The following is a 17,738-nucleotide window of genomic DNA, read 5'->3' on the forward strand; positions in this document are numbered from 1 at the left end:
TACATCTAGGAACAAAGACTGTAGCACATACTTACAGAATCGGGGACTCTATCCTGAGTAGTAGTGACTCTGAAAAAGATTTTGGGGTTATGGTGGATAATCAGCTGAGCATGAGTTCCCAGTGACTCTGTGGCCAAAAGGGCTAATGCAATCCTGGGATGCATAAAGAGGGGAATCTCAAGTTGGAATAGTGAGGTTATTTTACTTCTGTATTTGGCTCTCGTGCAACCACGGCTACAATACTGTGTCCAGTTCTGGAGCCCACAATTCAAAAAAGATGTTGATAAATTGGAGAGGGTTCAGAGAAGACCCATGAGGGATAGATTCAAGAAACTCAATCTATTTAGCTTAACAAAGAGTCGGTTAAGCTCTGGTCATCTGTAACCAATCTCTGGAGACTTGATCCCATTCTATAAATATCTACATGTAACACAAATGTTTAATAATGGGCTATTCAATCTAACCGAGAAAGGTGTAACGTGATCCAATGACGGGAAGTTGAAGCTAGACAAATTCAGCCTGAATATAAGACATAAATTTTTGACAATGAGGATAATTAACAACTGGAGCACTTTACCTAGGCTGAGGGGGTTTCTTCATCACTGGCAATTTTTAAATCAAGACTGGCTATTTTTCTAAAAGCTATTCTCAATTAATTACTTTGGGGAAGTTCTGTGCCTGTGTTACAAAGAAGGTCAGACTGGATTATCACAATTGTCCTTTCTGGCCTTGGAATCTATGAATCGCTGAAGTCTGCTGGCACAGCCGGTGAGGAGCAGCTGTCTCTGAATCACCTCCCTTTTAAATGCTCCACCTGCCAGTGCTCAAAGAGAGGTGGTGGAAGAGAAAAGTATTCATTATGATAGAGCCACCACAGAGTCTGGGTGGCTCTCTGTGGAAGATTTCCCATTGGAGTCTGCACTGAGGTGAGATTGGGGAGGAGAACTCTTCCTTGGCCCCTTTTGGGTAGTTAGCACTAACAGGGTGATAGTAGAGTGTAATGCTGGTGTGCCCAGAGGGATTATACCCAGAAGTTTCTTGCACCTTCTCGCTTGAGCGCCCATTCAGAGCCCAACTATAGTAACTAAGTAAAGGCCATGCTCTACCCTCAGTCCTTGTGCAAAGTTCCCATTGACATCAGTGAGTTCTGGTGTGCTGGGAGCCATATCATATGCTAAACTTGTAGCCATGGTGCCAGCCCCCTCTTCAAAATGAAATATGGACCTCCCATAGAATGTGTCTGATGCCCCTGCCCTACAATTTGTCACACCTAGGATACTAAAGGCCCTATAGAACTAAGCCAAGTTCTCTCAGTCACAACCAAGCTCTGGGAATTCTAGAATAACCAGGTTGCAGTAGGGTGACCTGCTGGGCAAGGTCAAAAGAGCCTACATCCTCTACAAGCTGCCATGGAGATGGTGGAGGCCTGTTTTCCACAGCTGGCCCCAGGAAAGGGAGGTGTGAGTGAGTGCCCATGCACTCTGTAACTTGCAGTAATGTGGCAATGGGATATCAGCTTTGTGAAGTGTTACTGTGTGTCCAAAAGGAAGTTTGTGCAGCCATACATGCCTTTCCCTGTTCAGAATTAATTGAGTCCACGGTAGACAGGGAGTGAAAGGAAATTGGTGTCAGTCACTGAGCATTGCATCTTAAACCTAGCAAGCAGAAGTAAGGAACATATTGCACCTAATTAATGACTGGTCTACACTACAGGGGGAAATCGATCTAAGATACACAACTTCAGTTATGTGAATAAAGTAGCTGAAGTCGAAGTATCTTAGGTCGAATTACCTACCGTCCTCACAGCGCGGGATCGATGTCCGAGGCTCCCCATGTCGATTCCGCTACCGCCGTTCAGATTGGTGGAGTTCCGGGATCGATATATCGCGTCTAGATGAGACGTGATATATCGATCCCCTTGAAATTGATTGCTACCCGCCGATACGGCGGGTAGTGAAGACGTAGCCTAAGGAACAGATGCTAATAGAAAGGAACCAATCCAGAAAACCAGGAACAGTTGGTCACTCTAAATCTTGGCTCAATGCTATTTTGAAGTCATAATACAGCATCTGAGAAATACTCTTAGCTGTTAAATTTGCATCCAAACTTTTTGCCTCTAAAAATTCATTCTCCAAGTCTAAAGAACATTAGATGTGTCAATTAGCATGGAACGGAAGAGAAGGAAAAGAAAACATATACCTGGCAAACTTGCTTTTCCCTCTGCCAATGCTGCTTGCTACAAAATGATTCCAATTAAATATTCAGCGTATACAAAGCAGCAGATATTTAGTCCTGATAGAAATACATGCTGTTTTAGGCAATGTGGTAACTATAATGTGTATTTTTCTATCTTCAAGGTGGTAATGTCCCTTTCTGTTCCTCCTTGTGTAGGCCCCCATCCATTCCCAAAGGAAGCTGCAATAGTGCAACAAATCTGAAAGCCTCTCATCTTCTCCAATTTTTCGTCTTTTCAAGGTTCTTTTATTCTCTGTTACACAACACCAGAGGCTTCTTTTTACCAAATGGCATGAATAAATGCATTCAATTTTATGTAAAAGCAGCATCTATTAGCAAGCAAAATACAGGACCCTACAATTCTTTTTATGTCTGTTACTCACTGTTTAAAATGTCATGGAAAAGTGATATTTAGGTATCATACTTCTCATGAATACAAAGCACTAATAGCTTGCAAAGGACCTATGCTTATTTAAGAAGTCCAGTGCATTAACTAAGTCATTATATTATCTAACAAAGGACATTGAAATCCATATTGGCTATTATCTACATCCAATTACCTCACTCCCCTTACTACACAGCTGTTGTGTTCAACAGTTATCAGTGAACAGCAAGAGAAGGCAGCAGCACAAAACTTTTATAGTCCCTGGTTCAAAATATCTTGGGTTGTGGGTTTTTTTAACTTTTTGTCACCAAATAGGGATGACCTTCATGGGATGGGATTATGTTTACAATAAAGGGCTTTTCTAGGCTTTTGACAATCTCAAAAGCTATTTATCACCTCATATACTCCTCCGCCAAGAATATTTTCTCAGAGACAATGCATGTCATCAGTCATTAGAATTCAATTATTAGTGGTTTTCCAGTCACAGCTCCTGTCAAAAACAGGCAAGATTTAAACACTGTTACAATCATAACTACTGCATGTGGGCCCAGATTTTAAATCCTTGGATCCAAGCCTGACATCCATTTCGGTTCTAGGAAGAATTCCAAACTAGATGAGGCCTATTTTCTAAATCCAACTTGGCTTCAGATGAAGATGGTGACAATTTCACTAAAATGGCCGATTACCACCATCTTGAACTCAAATGTCACAGGCTCAAACTCTAGCCTAAAATTATTCTAGATCCAAACACTCTCTCTTTGGCCTATCTCTAATATGAACTCTCCTACAGTATTTACCTACATAAACATATAGAATGGTAGCATTTCACTAGAAGCCCATTACAGCATTTTGGAATATAGCTAGCCTTGCCCAGGAACAATTACACATCATCTGGAAGGCAGAGGCTCTGAAGGTAAAAGTAAAAGTTACTGTCTTAGACTGTATATACTAAATGGATTTGTCTTGGACTCCAAGCAGAAATTCCAATAGACTTCATTAGAACCCCTCAGCAGGTATCTCGATTTCTAGTTGTTTCTGTATCTTTCTAGTGGAGGAACAGTCTTATTAGATCTATTTATGGTAACACCTAAGGTCCTCAATGAGGACTAGAGATGGGTGAGAGAGGGGTTGTTTTGTTAGGCACTGTGAAAACATAAAGAAAAACAGTCCCCACCCCAAAGAGCTCACAGCTTCACTGGACAAGGCATGCAGATGAGTTCAACAAGCAGTAGGAGGCGAGAAAGGACAAGAGCTACAGTAAAAGATTATGTGGTTTCCTGACTAGGCGAGCATCTTGATGATGCTGAATTGGTAAATGTGTTTTTTCTTCCTCCATTCTTGCTACAAATTCTGCCTGTTTACATTTGTCTGTGGAGAGAAGGGATTGTGTGGTCTTTGTTTATTTGGTGACTGACATGAAGGAGAGAGGTGGTGGTAGTTACAGGAACTGATCATTTAAGGAACCCTAGACTACAAGACCTATTGCATTGCTCCAAAACTTAGTTGCCAGTTGGAACCAACTGAAATTTCTCACCTGGAATTTCCATTAGGGTTCAGCTGACTTTATGGCAATGATGGTCACAGCATGTTTCATCTCCAGCAGTTGGAGGAGCAGTTGCCTGCCTAACATTACAGTCTGCAGCACTGATTGGATTAAATAACTGATACAGGTGCTTTCTGGTTGGTGGAGCTCTGCTAGATAATTTAGCAGACATCTTGGCATATATTGGTTGTTTGCTGCTCAAAGGAGCAAAACCTCTAATCCAAATATCCCCACTGGATCCACCATGAATTTTGTGCCTTGAATTTACCTATTTTCAAGAATAATGTTTTGTACTGAATTTTATAGGATCATTACAAGTGCAACCTCTAAACTTTTTATTGCCATGATCAGTTCAATTAGCTGCACAGAGAACGCTGAACTAATAATGAAACAGAACAAAGTGCAGTGAAGTGAAAATGTGGTTCCTTTATTCCACCCAACAAAGGATCCTCTTGGAGCTTGCCTGTAAGTGTGAGTGTAACTAACTAGACAATGAGCAGATGACCTAGAAATCAGTGGTTACTATACAAATAGCAATGAGGGGGAGAGAGACAGAACTGTATTATAACAGGGCCATGCCTTTGTCAGGTCTCTTCAATTGTAAGGTAAGGGCTCATTAATGTACAGCCCTCGGTTGGGGGTGATGCAGGTATTCACTGCTCCAGCAGGAGCTCCAGGAAGGCTGGGGCCAGATTCTTCCCTTCCCTGCACTGGTCCTGGGATTGATGGGAAATGGCTGGTACCTACTCAGTTCTGAGACTAAACTAGCCATCAGCACAGGTTAGAAATTGTGCCTGGGGCTGCCCATGACCAGAGGTGCTGGAACTAGGGGTGCAGGGGATGCAGCAGCACCCTCTGGCTTGAAGTGGTTTCCATTACATACAGGGTTTACAGTTCGGTCCAATGGCTCTCAGCTCTCAATTATACAGATTGTTCCAGCACCCTTGCCCATGGCCCTGAAGAGCCTTCTGCAGCTGGTTAACAACCATGGTATAGACACAAATCATTCCCATTTCCACCTGCCTTAGAATATGCTCTGCCCTGAGGGCTTCAGGATAGGGTTGGGAGCTGGGGTGCAGAGCTAATGAATGTTATGATGAGGAATCCTACTGTCAGGAATATCTTCCCAGGGGGGTTTTCTAGCTGGCACAAAGAGGCTGCAGTGCAGAGACGAATACTTCCTATTGTGTCTCAGGGTACGTCTTCACTACCCGCCGTATTGGCGGGTAGGAATCGATTGCTCGGGGATCGATATATCGCGTCTCATCTAGACGCGATATATCAATCCCCGAAGGCGCTTATATCGATTCCGTAACTCCACCAACCTGAACGGAGTTGTGGAATCAACAGCGGGAGCCGCAGACATCGATCCCCGCCATGAGGACGGTGAGTAATTCGATCTTAGATACTTCGACTTCAGCTATGTTACTCACGTAGCTGAAGTTGCGTATCTAAGATCGATTTTCCCCCATAGTGTAGACCAGCCCTCAGTGACTCACAGGAGAGACTGTGTGCATAGGCACCGACTCCGTGTGTGCTCCGGGGCTGAAGCACCCATGGAGAAAAATTAGTGGGTGCTCTGCACCCACTGGCAGCCAAGCTCCCCTCGCCCTCTGAGCATACCGCATCCCGCTCCTCCACCTACCTCCCAGTGTTTCCCACCTGGCTTCCCCCAAAGAGCTGTAGCAAGCTCCGGGAGGGAGGGGGAGGAGTGGGAATGTGGCATGCTCAGGGGAGGAGGTGGGGACAGGGTGGGGATTTGGGGAAGGATTTGGAATAGGGCAGGGAGGAGGTGGAGTTGGGGCGGGGACTTTGGGGAAGGTGTTTGAACCATGGGGAAGGAGGGGGTGGGGCGGGGACAGTCCTTTAGGGAAGGGATAGACTGGGCGTGGGGCCAGGGCCAGAGGGTGGGGTTGGGCACCCAGGGAAAAGAGGGGAAGTCCGGCACCTATGACTGTGTGATCACAACATCCCTTAAGGGGGTGCAGGGTATGCTCCCATCCTCATCCAGCCATAGCACCAACTTCTCCCTGTCTCTTCTGAGTAGCTAGTACAAGCCTTTCTGCTCAGGAGAGCACACGAATTGCAATATCAGCCATCCCTTTGAATCCTTCTCAGGGGCTAGCTGCAATCTACCCTTTTGCCTTTGTTACTTTAACTCTCCAATCAGTATCCTGTTATATAGGGAACTCAGCTCGCTTCTTAGTGAATAAGGCAGGTTGCTGTGTCACAAAAATATCCCAGAGTAATTGGCAGGCTGGCTGGCTGACAGTCTCTGTAAAAGGCCCAAGGGTTGAATGGGTATGGAGAATTAAATACCTTCTCAGCTCAGGGCTGGTCCCTCTAGCTCAGGAGTGAGAGAGAGCAGGTGGATGCTTACACTGCTGCTGATTGCATTCTGTTTGTCCTATAGGCAGAGAACTTCATTTACTGCTTCCATTTCATTGCCCACAGCTTTCTTGAGCACTATTTTTTAACAGAGAGCTCCACTGTGACATACACTTAGAGCTGAAACCTTTACTCATGCAAGTAATATTTACTTCACCTGCACTGGGGAAGGAACAAACTCATGAATGAGGTGTGTAGAGCTGATTCCTCTTTCCTTACAACAAATGGATGATTTCTTCATTTCTCATCTTTCATTGAGTCATTGTCTTGTCCATGTGCTCCATAATTTGCTTCTAGTTACTTATGCCATATAATAATATCATCTCCGGAGTGAGACCCTGGCGTACTCTGAAGTGCTGCTCCATATTCTTCTCAGAAAACAACACTGGTACATGATTTAAAATAGCTTAAAACTTCACTTAGCTAATCTCAAGACTCTCCATGCAGACCTTTCAAAGTGGAGGGCAGCTATGAGGGCTGATTCATGTTTTGAATGATTGCTAGCTAAATGATATATCTGTCTCATCAGTGACATTTTCAGTGAAATGAGGATTTGGGTGGGAGGGGTTGATCATGATATAAGAAAAAATTGTTGATCTTGCTTGTGAGTATATATTTTATTGGCATGGGGGTGGGTTTTAGCAATATTGATGATGATTTTATTAGATATTTTCAATATTGCAGAGTTTATATTAGTGCTAAGATTTTTTTAATAGGGAATTTTTTCTTTTTATTTTATTTAAAGTTTAGAGGCATAAGTTGTGGACTGGAGCTTTGTATTATGGTTTTGATTTAGCTTTGTTTTGATTTTTTGTAGTTAATTGCAGTATAAATGGCTGTTTTATTTTTGGATAGGTTAAGACTGGAGCTTGAGCTAAAACTTGTTTTAATTGGCTTATGGATTTTTCTTGTTTTATTTTTTTTTTAAGTCTGTGTAGTGGGGTTGAGGGGGTTTTTGTAAAGTTTTTAATAAAATTTTGAAAAGATTATTTTTCTAAATGATTTGAGAGTGGATATATTTGTGGGAGCTGGGAGTTAGGGGAATGCTTTTTTTTATTTTAAGTCAGATTATTTGTTGCGGTCATAATTGGTTTTTTGAGGGGCTATCTTATTTTTGCTTTTTTGGGTTTTTTTTTGTAATTTTGTTTAGGATTTTTTAATTTGCTTGATTTGGATATAAATTAAAATATTTATGTAGGAGATTATATTGTTTTAGGTATTTTATTTTATATTTTGTTTATATGGGTGTGATAAATAGTGGTATTAGGTTTATAGATATTTTTGTAAAACATAGTTGGTGTTTGAAAAGTGAAAGTAAATTTATAATTGTTTTGATGTAAAGGGATTGTAAAGAAAGTATTGGTTAAATTACAAATAGAAGTGATTGAGGGTTTTATAATGGAGGTTATTTTTTAATATATGGATTTTTTGTTTTGAAGGTTTCCTTTTTGTTTTTGGATAGTTGTCTGAAAAGATTGATATAAATAAGTTATAATTACTTTGTTTCTTAACTGACCAAATACCATCACTTCTATTAAAATTAGCATTCTGTATAAAACAGCTTTTCTAGAAAGTTGAGAAATGTTTAATTTGAAGCTATGGATGCTATGGGAAATAAGACCAGTTAAAGTCAGTTTTGATCTCTAAATAAATTAGAAATTTTCTTTACTGACTAGCTGACCAACCATGCATATTCCATAGCTCTCCCGGTCTTTAAAGCTCTCTGGTTAGTGATCTGAGTTAAGATCTGGATTATTTGCAATGGGTATAATTGGCAAGGGAAAAGAACTCCTCTTAGGCTGTGTCTACACTACAGAGTAAGTTGACTTTAGTTATGTCAACAATCATAAGCTTCTTTAATAACATCAGTGGAGCACATCCACATAATGCTCCTTGTGTCTGCTGAGCGTGTCCGCAGTTGTTGCTCTTGCACTGACAGAGCATTGCGTCGTGGGTAGCTATCCCACTATGCAATTTGTCACGCTCTGCCCCTGGGAGCTCTGGGAACTGATAGTGGTGCATCATGGGACTGATGCAGTTCTTTCATTCGATCATTCCATGGGTTTCCTACTTCATTTTGTGCAGTTTTTCAACAGCTCTTGTAAACTGTGCACCCACCATCTCTACCTGAGAGCATGGATCCTCAGCTGCTGATCATTCTGGTGATGAGTGTTATGAACACAAGGCAGCAGGTCTTGCAGTATTTCATAAGCTGCGAAACAGAAAGTGAATCAGTGGTGCCTGCCCTGGGGTCTGCCATGGAAACAAATAATTGAAGATTGCTGCTGGCATTCACAGACCAGTTTGCCATGGTGGACTAGTGGTACTGGACTTGAGAAAGAAGCACTGAGTGGTGGGATCACATCGTGATGCATGTATGAGATGACGAGCAGTGGCTGCAGAACTTTCGGATGTGCAAATCCACGTTCCTGGAACTCGCCCTACCCCTGCTCTGCAAGGATACCAGAGTGAGAGCTGCCGCGGCTGTGGAAAAGCAAGTGACAATTGCTGTGTGGAAGCTGGCAACTCCAGACTGCTACCAGTCAGTCGCAAATCAGTTTGGAGTTGGAAAGTTCACCATGGGCTTTTCGGTGATGTAAGTGTGCAGGGCCATTAATCACTTCTTGCTACGAAGGACTGACTCTTGGTAATGTGCAGGAAATAATTGATGGCCACCACTTCCTCCTCGGAGTTGAGTCCGCTGGCCACTGCCTCCAGTCCCCTCTAAGTATCCACATGGAGGTGGGGTTGCTGCCGAGCATAGCGTGCAGCTCCTAATAGAAGCGGCGTGTCTTCAGCACTGTACAAGAGCTATGGTTGGCATCCCTTGCTTTCTCACACACCTGCCTCACCACCTTGATTTTAGCACTACATTGCTGCGCATCCCTTTTGTGCCCCTTCTCCTGCATGCCCCTAACAATCAGCCTATAGGTATTGAAATTCCTATGACTGTTGCAAAGTTGCGACTGCACAGCCTCCTCTCCCCATATACTCGTGAGATCAAACCGCTCCGGTGTGCTCCACATGTGAGCACGCCTGCTGCATAAAGCTGGCACAGTCAGCTGGGAAGGTGCTGTGTGAACTGTATAGGTCAAGCTAACAGGAAAAGGAATTTCAAAAATTCATGGGCCTTTGAAGGTGGGAGGGCCACATATCCGTGTGACTTCAGAGCAGCAGAGTTCAAACTGCTGACCAGTGTGGTCATGATGGGCATTGTGGGACACCTCCTGGAGGCCAGTCAGGGTGATATAACCGAATAAGGTGTCTACACTGTTGCTGTGTCACTCTATGTCACAAAAAATTCTATGCTGCTCATCGAGGTAGTTTTATTGTGTCTGCAAAGCAGGGGAGTTACATCAGCAGGAGGAGCATTTCGGTGTGTACACCTCCGCTGTTTTGTTGATTAAACTGTGTAGTGGAGATAAGGCATCTAGTTCTATCCCACAGAGTAGCCTTTGCTAAATAATGTGCATAAGTGTTTGGAGGGTGTGAATTTTTTTACTAATCCATTTTGATTGGGTTAGAGCACCTCCAGTCTACTACTGCTTTGAGCTGGCTGTCTTGATAATACCATAGAACAGGGTTGGGCAAACTACGGTCTGTGGGTCAGATCTGGCCTGCGAGCCATTTTAAGCCAGCCCTGAGCTCCACTGGAGAGCAGGGGCCGGAGCTTGCCCCGGTCCGGCGCTCCAGCTGGGGTGCTGGGTCAGGAGGCTGCTCTAGCACTCCAGCTGGGGCGGGGGCCTTGCCACGCTGCTCCCAGAAACCATAGCATGGCCCCGCTCCGGCTCCTACGTGCTCCAATGTCCTCCTCCAGAGCTCCAATGGGAGCTACAGAGGCGGTGCCTACAGATAGGGTAGTGTGTAGAGCCACCTGGCCATACCTCCACATAGGAGCTGGAGAAGGGACATGCCACTGCTTCCAGGGGACGTTTGAGGTAAGCACCGCTCGGAAGCTGGACTCCTGAGCCTCACTCCATTCCCCAACCCCCTGCCCCAGTCGTGATCCCACTCCTGCGCTCCAAACCCCTCAATCCCAGCCTGGAGCACTCTCCTGCAACTAGACCTCTCATCCCCAGCCCTACCCCACAGCCCACACCCCCAGCCAAAATCTGCACCCCTGCCCTAGCCCTGATCCCCTCTCCCCCCTCCAAACCCCTTGGTCCCAGCCCAGAGCACTCTCCTACACCTCAGAGCCTGCACCCCCAACCAGACCCCTCACCCCCTCTTGCACCCCAACTCCAATTTTGTGGGCATTCATGGCCCACCATACAATTTCTATTCCCCGATGTGGCCCTCAAGACAAAAAGTTTGCCCACCCCCAGCACAGAATATTTGGAACAGCCTGTCTGCCCTGTTAAATGGATGTCCATAGTATTTATATTCACTCTTGGTTTTCTTTTCTTCTTCCATATAAATTCTAACATCTTCCATATTCCTGTTATGATCATGGAAAGATTTTGTAACAAAAAAAATATCCTTGGCAACATGTTCATTTTTACTGTAGCTATTCTTCCCAACCAAGAAATTGCATACTTCCTCCAGCACTCAAGATTTGTTTTTTTTCATTTGCTGAAGTAGTAGTTTGACATTTTAAATCCTAGAGCTCTTCTAAGTTGTTTGAGATTTGAATGCCCAGGTATCTTATAAAATTTTTTGCCATCTGTAGCCAGTGTTTTCTGGAGTGATGACTTCTCAGAATCTGGCAAATTTATAGCTAGCATTTCAGCTTTGGGATAATTTACTCTAAATCCATATGCTTTTCCAAAGTCTTTAGATACTAATTTTAAGAAAATATTTGGTTTAGATAAAAATATTATGTCTGCTTATAATACTATTTTATGATGTGTTCCTTCAAGTTTTATTTCTGTGAAAGTTTCATGGTTTCTTATCCTGTGTGAACAGCTCCAGGGCCAGTGCAAACTGTAAAGGAGACCATGGACATCCCGTCTTAGTCCCTCTGAGTAATTCAAAAGGAGATTTAATCCCATGAACTCACACAGCTGCTCTTAGGCTGGTGTAAAGAGCAGTTATCCATTGAAGGAACTGGGGACCATAGTTCATACGGTACAGGACTTGACACAAGAAAGCTCCACTCTATTGTATCAAATCTTTCTCTTTGTCAAGCGGTGATAAAAGAAATAGTTGTTTTTTATGTGGCATTATGGATGATACCAAGTACTCCCCAAATACTGTCTGACATTTGTCTATCCTTAATTAATTTTCATTTGAGCTAGATCTATATAAACTGAGCATGAACCTCTAAAACACAAATTGTCAACATCACGTGTCAAAATATACAAAGTAAATATCTTTAAAATCAAATTCTAATAAGTTCTCAAGCAGCATTTGCTTACTTTGCCTATCTGTAAATTTCAATTATCATAATGGAAATAATTTTTCATGGGTTTGGAGGAGAGCATGAAATTGGTGTTTACCAACATATACGGATAAAAATCGAATACTTCCAACCCTATTTAAAAGGATGAGCCACTGAGAATAACTACTTATCATATTGAAAAACTCAAAATTATTGTGATTCTTTAACTGTGTGGAGTCATGAACCCCTGAGTGGTCAATGTCTACCTTATTTCTAATTGTGTTATGTTCCTGAATATGGCTTAGTTTCTGTTTATAAGCTTCCGTATCCATATCTTGTAGTCATTTCCCCCAACCTTCATGCATCCCTCCCCTTTCTGGCATTCCCCTTATTTAACTCCAGAAATAAAATACCAACACAGCCCATAAATCAAACCCCAAATGCCCATACTTTCCCAATGAACACTTGTAATCCAAAGGGGGCACGTAGGGGACCTCAAACCTCAGCATTAGGGATAGATGATCATCTGATAATTTTGAAGGGGTAAGATTTACATACAACCTCTAATGGACCTTCCCCATCTCCTCTCTGTTTTCTCATTTTCACTGCATTCCTAAATCAGTCTGCCACTTGAGGAAAGTACGCTTATAATTACCACTCCAAACTGTTCGCCAAAGCTACACAGTGTGACTAACATGCTCCTTAAGGTTTCTGACCTGTTACCCTTTCACCTAAAAGACTTTCCCTCATCATCCCAAAGCCAAAGGGCCCAGGTTAATCTCCATCTTTCAATTGCAGAACCTCCAGTGTTAAGCACACATCATTCAAAGAGGAGAAGGCTGATCCTGGAAACCAGCCAAAGGAGGAAGGTTTAGGGGTTCACGGAGCATCGCAGTGCCTTGCATGATGAGAGACTATTTTTGATCAGCAACTACAAATCTTGCAGGACTAGTTTTAAATTAAGTGAGAAGGGCCATCGGGGACTCTTTAACATAGGAAATTGGTTGCAAAAGTCAGAACAGAAACAATGTTTCATAATTTCATCTTGTGGCCTAACAACTAAAGCTTATCTGGTGTTAGGATAAGAATGCAGCATTTAAAACAAAGAGACCTTCTCTGTCTCTAGAAACTTGACAGATTTGGGGAGAGACAAGAGAACTCTCTGAAATTTCTACTGTTCGTGCTAGAAGTCGCACCAAACAAAAGCATTTTGGACTTAGCTTAGTGGATTTCCTTGGCAAAGTATTCAGGAAACTGGTTGTGTGAATGTTGTTCCTGGACTGTAGAAAATAAAGGATATATTTTAAAGGATATTTGGTTACTTTTTAAAATTAAAATCTTTTTTAAATGAATTGTAGTTCCTGCACCCAGTATGGATCATTGTTGCAGGTAAATCTAAATATTACATAGGAGACACTATGAACTGCTGGCTAGATTATGACATTTGAAAATCAGTCCAACATTTTTTAAATGTAAAAAGTCCATATGCATTGTCTTAAATTTTCTTCTGTTGTGGACCATTAAAAAGCCTTTCCCCTTTAATGTAAAAGATTTGAGTCATAAAGGAGAATTAGGGTACCCAAGAAAGAGACTCTAAACATAACAAATTTATCTAAACCTCAAATAGGAAGTTGCTATCTTGATAACATGCTGATGTAAGATTCCAGGACTGCAATTCTTATTTAAATGCAGGACAAAAAACTAGGTTTGCATTGCATTGACAAAACAAGTGGGTTTCAACAGTGATGATAAGCTTTAGTTTAAAATATACTCTGCTCCTAATAAGTCTGCAGAAATGTAATGCTGAAATGGATGGATTAATGAGCACACTTCAGATTAGATGCTTTGCTGTTTCATGCCTGCCTTCCCTTAAGGTATGTCTACACTGCAGTTAAAAACTCACACCTGGCCTGTGCTAGTCGACTCAGACTCACTGATCTTGGGCTAATGGGCTGTTTATTTGCAGTGTAGACATTTGAGCTAGGACTAGAGCATGGATTGTAGGACCCTGTGAGGTGGGCATATCCCAGAGCTCAGGCTGCAGCATGAGCCTGGAGATAGACACTGCAGTTAAACAGCCCCACAGCCCTAGCTCAAAGAAGCCAGGTCAGCTGGCAAAGGCCAGCTGTGGCTGTCTAAGTGCATTGTAGGCATATGCTTAGTGTGCTACTTTGGAAGAGACTATTAGCAATTATGAATTTCTTACATATCAGCCCCGCTTTTTAATCAGACACAAGAAATCTCTGGTAATGAAAATGTATATTGGATATCTTTCAGCCAACTAGTGTACGGCTCTTTCTGTATATCTCCTAGGCCAATGCTGTTTTGAAAATTTGTTGGTGTTCCCAGACCAAAATTACATCAAGATGGAATTATGGTTGAAAACAAGGAATAGGAATTTTGGGTAAAATACATTACACAGCCGGTGAGATTATCCAATATATAAGTCTGGGAACATACTCAGGAAAACCAATGTTGTTAATGCTCCCCATTGTGACAACATACAATATCTAAATTTATGATTTATGTTTATTAAGGCATATTAGTATTTGTGGTGCCAGATTAGATTTTTTTTTTAAAAGATACGTTAGATTTTTTTCTTTCACTTTTTCTCCTCATGATATAACATCCACCCTTGAAGTAGAATGTTATTCAGCAGTGCAGGGCCAGCTCTACTGCTTTTGCCACCCCAAACAGCACGCTGAATTGCCGCTGCGGACGGCGGGGACAGTCTGTGTGCCATTAGGGCGGCACATGCGTTTCCACGGCAGTGGCAATTCGGTGGCAGCTTCTATGTTCAGCTGGCCATGGCGGCGCAATTTCTGTCTTTCGGCTGAAGACAGAAACTGCTGCTGAATTGCTGCCACCACGGAAATGTGCGTGCTGCCCTAACGGCACAAGGACTGCCCCCGCCGTCTGCAGTGGCAATTCGGCATGCTGCTTGGGGGCAAAAACACACAGACTGCTGCCCCTTGCAGATTGCTGCCTTAAGCACCTGCTTGGAATGCTGGTGCCTGGAGCCAGCCCTGCAGCGGTGGCTGAAGAAAACACTTTAAATTAGAAAAAATAATGGCAAAAAGTGACCATTAATCCTGGAAAAAAAGCAGTCAACACACACAAGTGTTCAGTGACCTTTACCTAAATGCAAAGTTTGAGGAGTTTGCATTATTCTGTTAAGATCATATGGAATAACAACAACAAAAAGTCTTTCTTAAAGGAGCCATTTTGGAGTCTCAGAAAATTAATTCTATACTCTTGAGTAGTTGCTGTGATTTTGCAGGGAAGAGATCTGGCTTTTTTCATATGTAACCAAGAGGCAGAGGTCCAGCTCCTCAAAGATTCCTAAATACCTTTGAGGATCTGGGCCTCAATTTCTAGTTTGTTTTTCACATAACCTGAACTATAGATCTGTGCCCAGATAATGATTACAGTAGTGCCCCTGAAATGCTATGGTATGTGGGACCAATTTCTTCTGCGGGGTTAAGAGTGATTCAAGGCTAAAGTTCAGTAACATTAGGGGCACATCAGTGACTACATAAGACTGTTAACACATTCACACTTCTATAAACTATTTTGTTGGCTGCTGATGAAGAGGCCTGGTTTTGAACAACTCAGTGCCATGAAATCACTCTCCAACCACAGACAGCCAATGAGCTCCCTGTCCCTCAGCCTCCTTCCACTGGGGTCAATGGGAACAAGATAGGGCCGCATTTCTTTTATGGGACCTTGTAATTCTTTTTCAACCATCCTTTTCATTTTCTCAATAGAGGAAATTCAGCTTATTTTCATATTTCAGTCCAAGCTTCCTAAAATAAAAGCCTCATTCTGTATTTAACATTATCTGACTAAAGGAACATTGCCTGCAATTTGTCTTTGTAACTCCAGCACTCTCCTCCCATCTTTGAGTGGGTAAGCCAATCATTCAAGTGTATGAACTAGTGTATGTGAGATTGAGGAAGTGTTGTATGTATATAGTTCCATTTGTGGTAGCCTATGTATTAATTATAATTATTCTTGCTAATCTTGCGGTAGCACCTAAAAGCCAGGTCCCTGTGGTGCTAGGCACTGTAGAGCAAAGAGTTGGGTTACAAGCTAATGTGGAGACAATACATAAATACAACAGACAGCAGAAACACAAGGTACTGTAATTGTCAGACCCTTGGAGACATCCCTATCACTAAACACATTAGCACACAGTTCTTAGTTTCTACACATGCAAAATTTACATCACCTTCTTGAAACAAGCCCATTATGTCTGAACCTACCTGACTCCAAAGAAGTAGCAGCCACTAGGGACAACCACATTTCCTGTGCACCTGTCTCTAACGATAATATGATTAATAGATTCCAAGACCAGAAGGGACCAGTCTGATTATCTAGTCTGACTTCTTGTGTAACACAGGCCATAGAACTTCCCCCAAAATTTTTCTAGAGCACAGCTTTCAGAAAAACCTCCAATCTTGATTTAAAAATTGTCAGTGATGAAAAATCCACCATGACCCTTGGTAATTTGTCTGAATGATTACACTCACTGTAGAATTTACATCTTAGTTCCGATCTAAATTTGTCTAGCTTCAACTTCCAGCCACTGGATTCTCTCTCTGCTAGAGTGAAGTGTTCATTGTTAAATATTTGTTCTCTATGTCGGCACTTACAGACTGTAATCTACTCACCCCTTAACCTTCTCTTTTTGTTATGCTAAATAGATTGAGCTTCTTGAGTCTGTCACTATAAGGCATGTTTTCTAATCTTTTAATCAATCATTCTCGTGGGTCTCTGAACCCTCTCCAATTTATCAACATCCTTTTTTGAATTGTGGACGCCAGAACTGGACACAGTATTCCAGGCATACCAATGCCAAATACAGAGGTAAAATAACCTCCCTACTCCTACTCAAGATTCCCCTGTTCATGCAGCCAAGGATCGCATTAGGCTTTTTGGCCACAGTGTTGTACTGGCAGCTCATGTTCAGCTGACTATTCACCCTCAATCTTTCAGAGTCACTGCTTCCCAGGATAGTCTCGCATCCTGTAAGTATGGCCTACCTTCTTTGGCTCTTCGCACAGCCCCTATGAAGTTAGCTCAACAGTCCTACAGGAAATTCCAGTAAGCTACCAGAGTTAACTTTACTTCACTGACCATGTCACTTACAATATTGACACTATTATTACGTATCAGTATTCAGAGATAGCAGCTTCTATCCATCACAGGCTGGCCAATAGGAGTGACACAGCACCAATAACTACAGCACTGACACTAAAAACATTATGAAATACAGTAAGTCACAGGACTAGAACTTAAACCCACAACCCTCACCATGAACTAGGGTTAAGGTAACTCTGGAATTCTAATCTTGGCAAGCAGCTTTCAAACTTGATTGTCTACAGCTGAGCCCCTGCATTCATGTTCAGGTACCAACATGGGGCTTGATTTTCAGACGCACTGAGATTCTGCAGCTCAGTAATGGAGCCAGGGAGAGCTGTGAGTGCTTAGCACCTCTGAAAAATCAGACCACTTACTGCAGGGATTCAAATAATGGAGTTAGACTCCTCATTCTAGCCATAACCCCTCTGGCTGTTTTTCCAATCTGAAAATGAGAATATTTGCTTTATCTACATGGCACAATGAGCATTGACTAAGGTACTGTACAGCACTTTGGAATATTGAGTACTACAACGTACTATTAAGAGTATTGGCTGCCCATTTACCTTCATTCCTGCAATATCTCAGCAGAGTCCTGATAGCAATGAAGTTTAGTAATAGAACCATTTTATACTAGGATAGTACCCACAGCTCTCAACCAGGATAAAGACCCTATTCTACAGGGCACTGAACAAACAGGTGGACAATCCTTCCCTGACTGTCCA

The 17,738-nt window shown here is 42.5% G+C and overlaps 1 protein-coding gene across 1 annotated transcript in view; it reads left to right on the plus strand.

Annotated features, from left to right (window-relative positions):
- Nucleotides 1-17,738, plus strand: part of PKNOX1 (PBX/knotted 1 homeobox 1) — a 284,239-nt gene that overhangs the window by 96,556 nt on the left and 169,945 nt on the right. The gene's annotated exons all lie outside the window — the stretch shown is intronic.

Source organism: Gopherus flavomarginatus, chromosome 1, assembly GCF_025201925.1.
Source record: "Gopherus flavomarginatus isolate rGopFla2 chromosome 1, rGopFla2.mat.asm, whole genome shotgun sequence".
NCBI lineage: Eukaryota > Metazoa > Chordata > Testudines > Testudinidae > Gopherus > Gopherus flavomarginatus.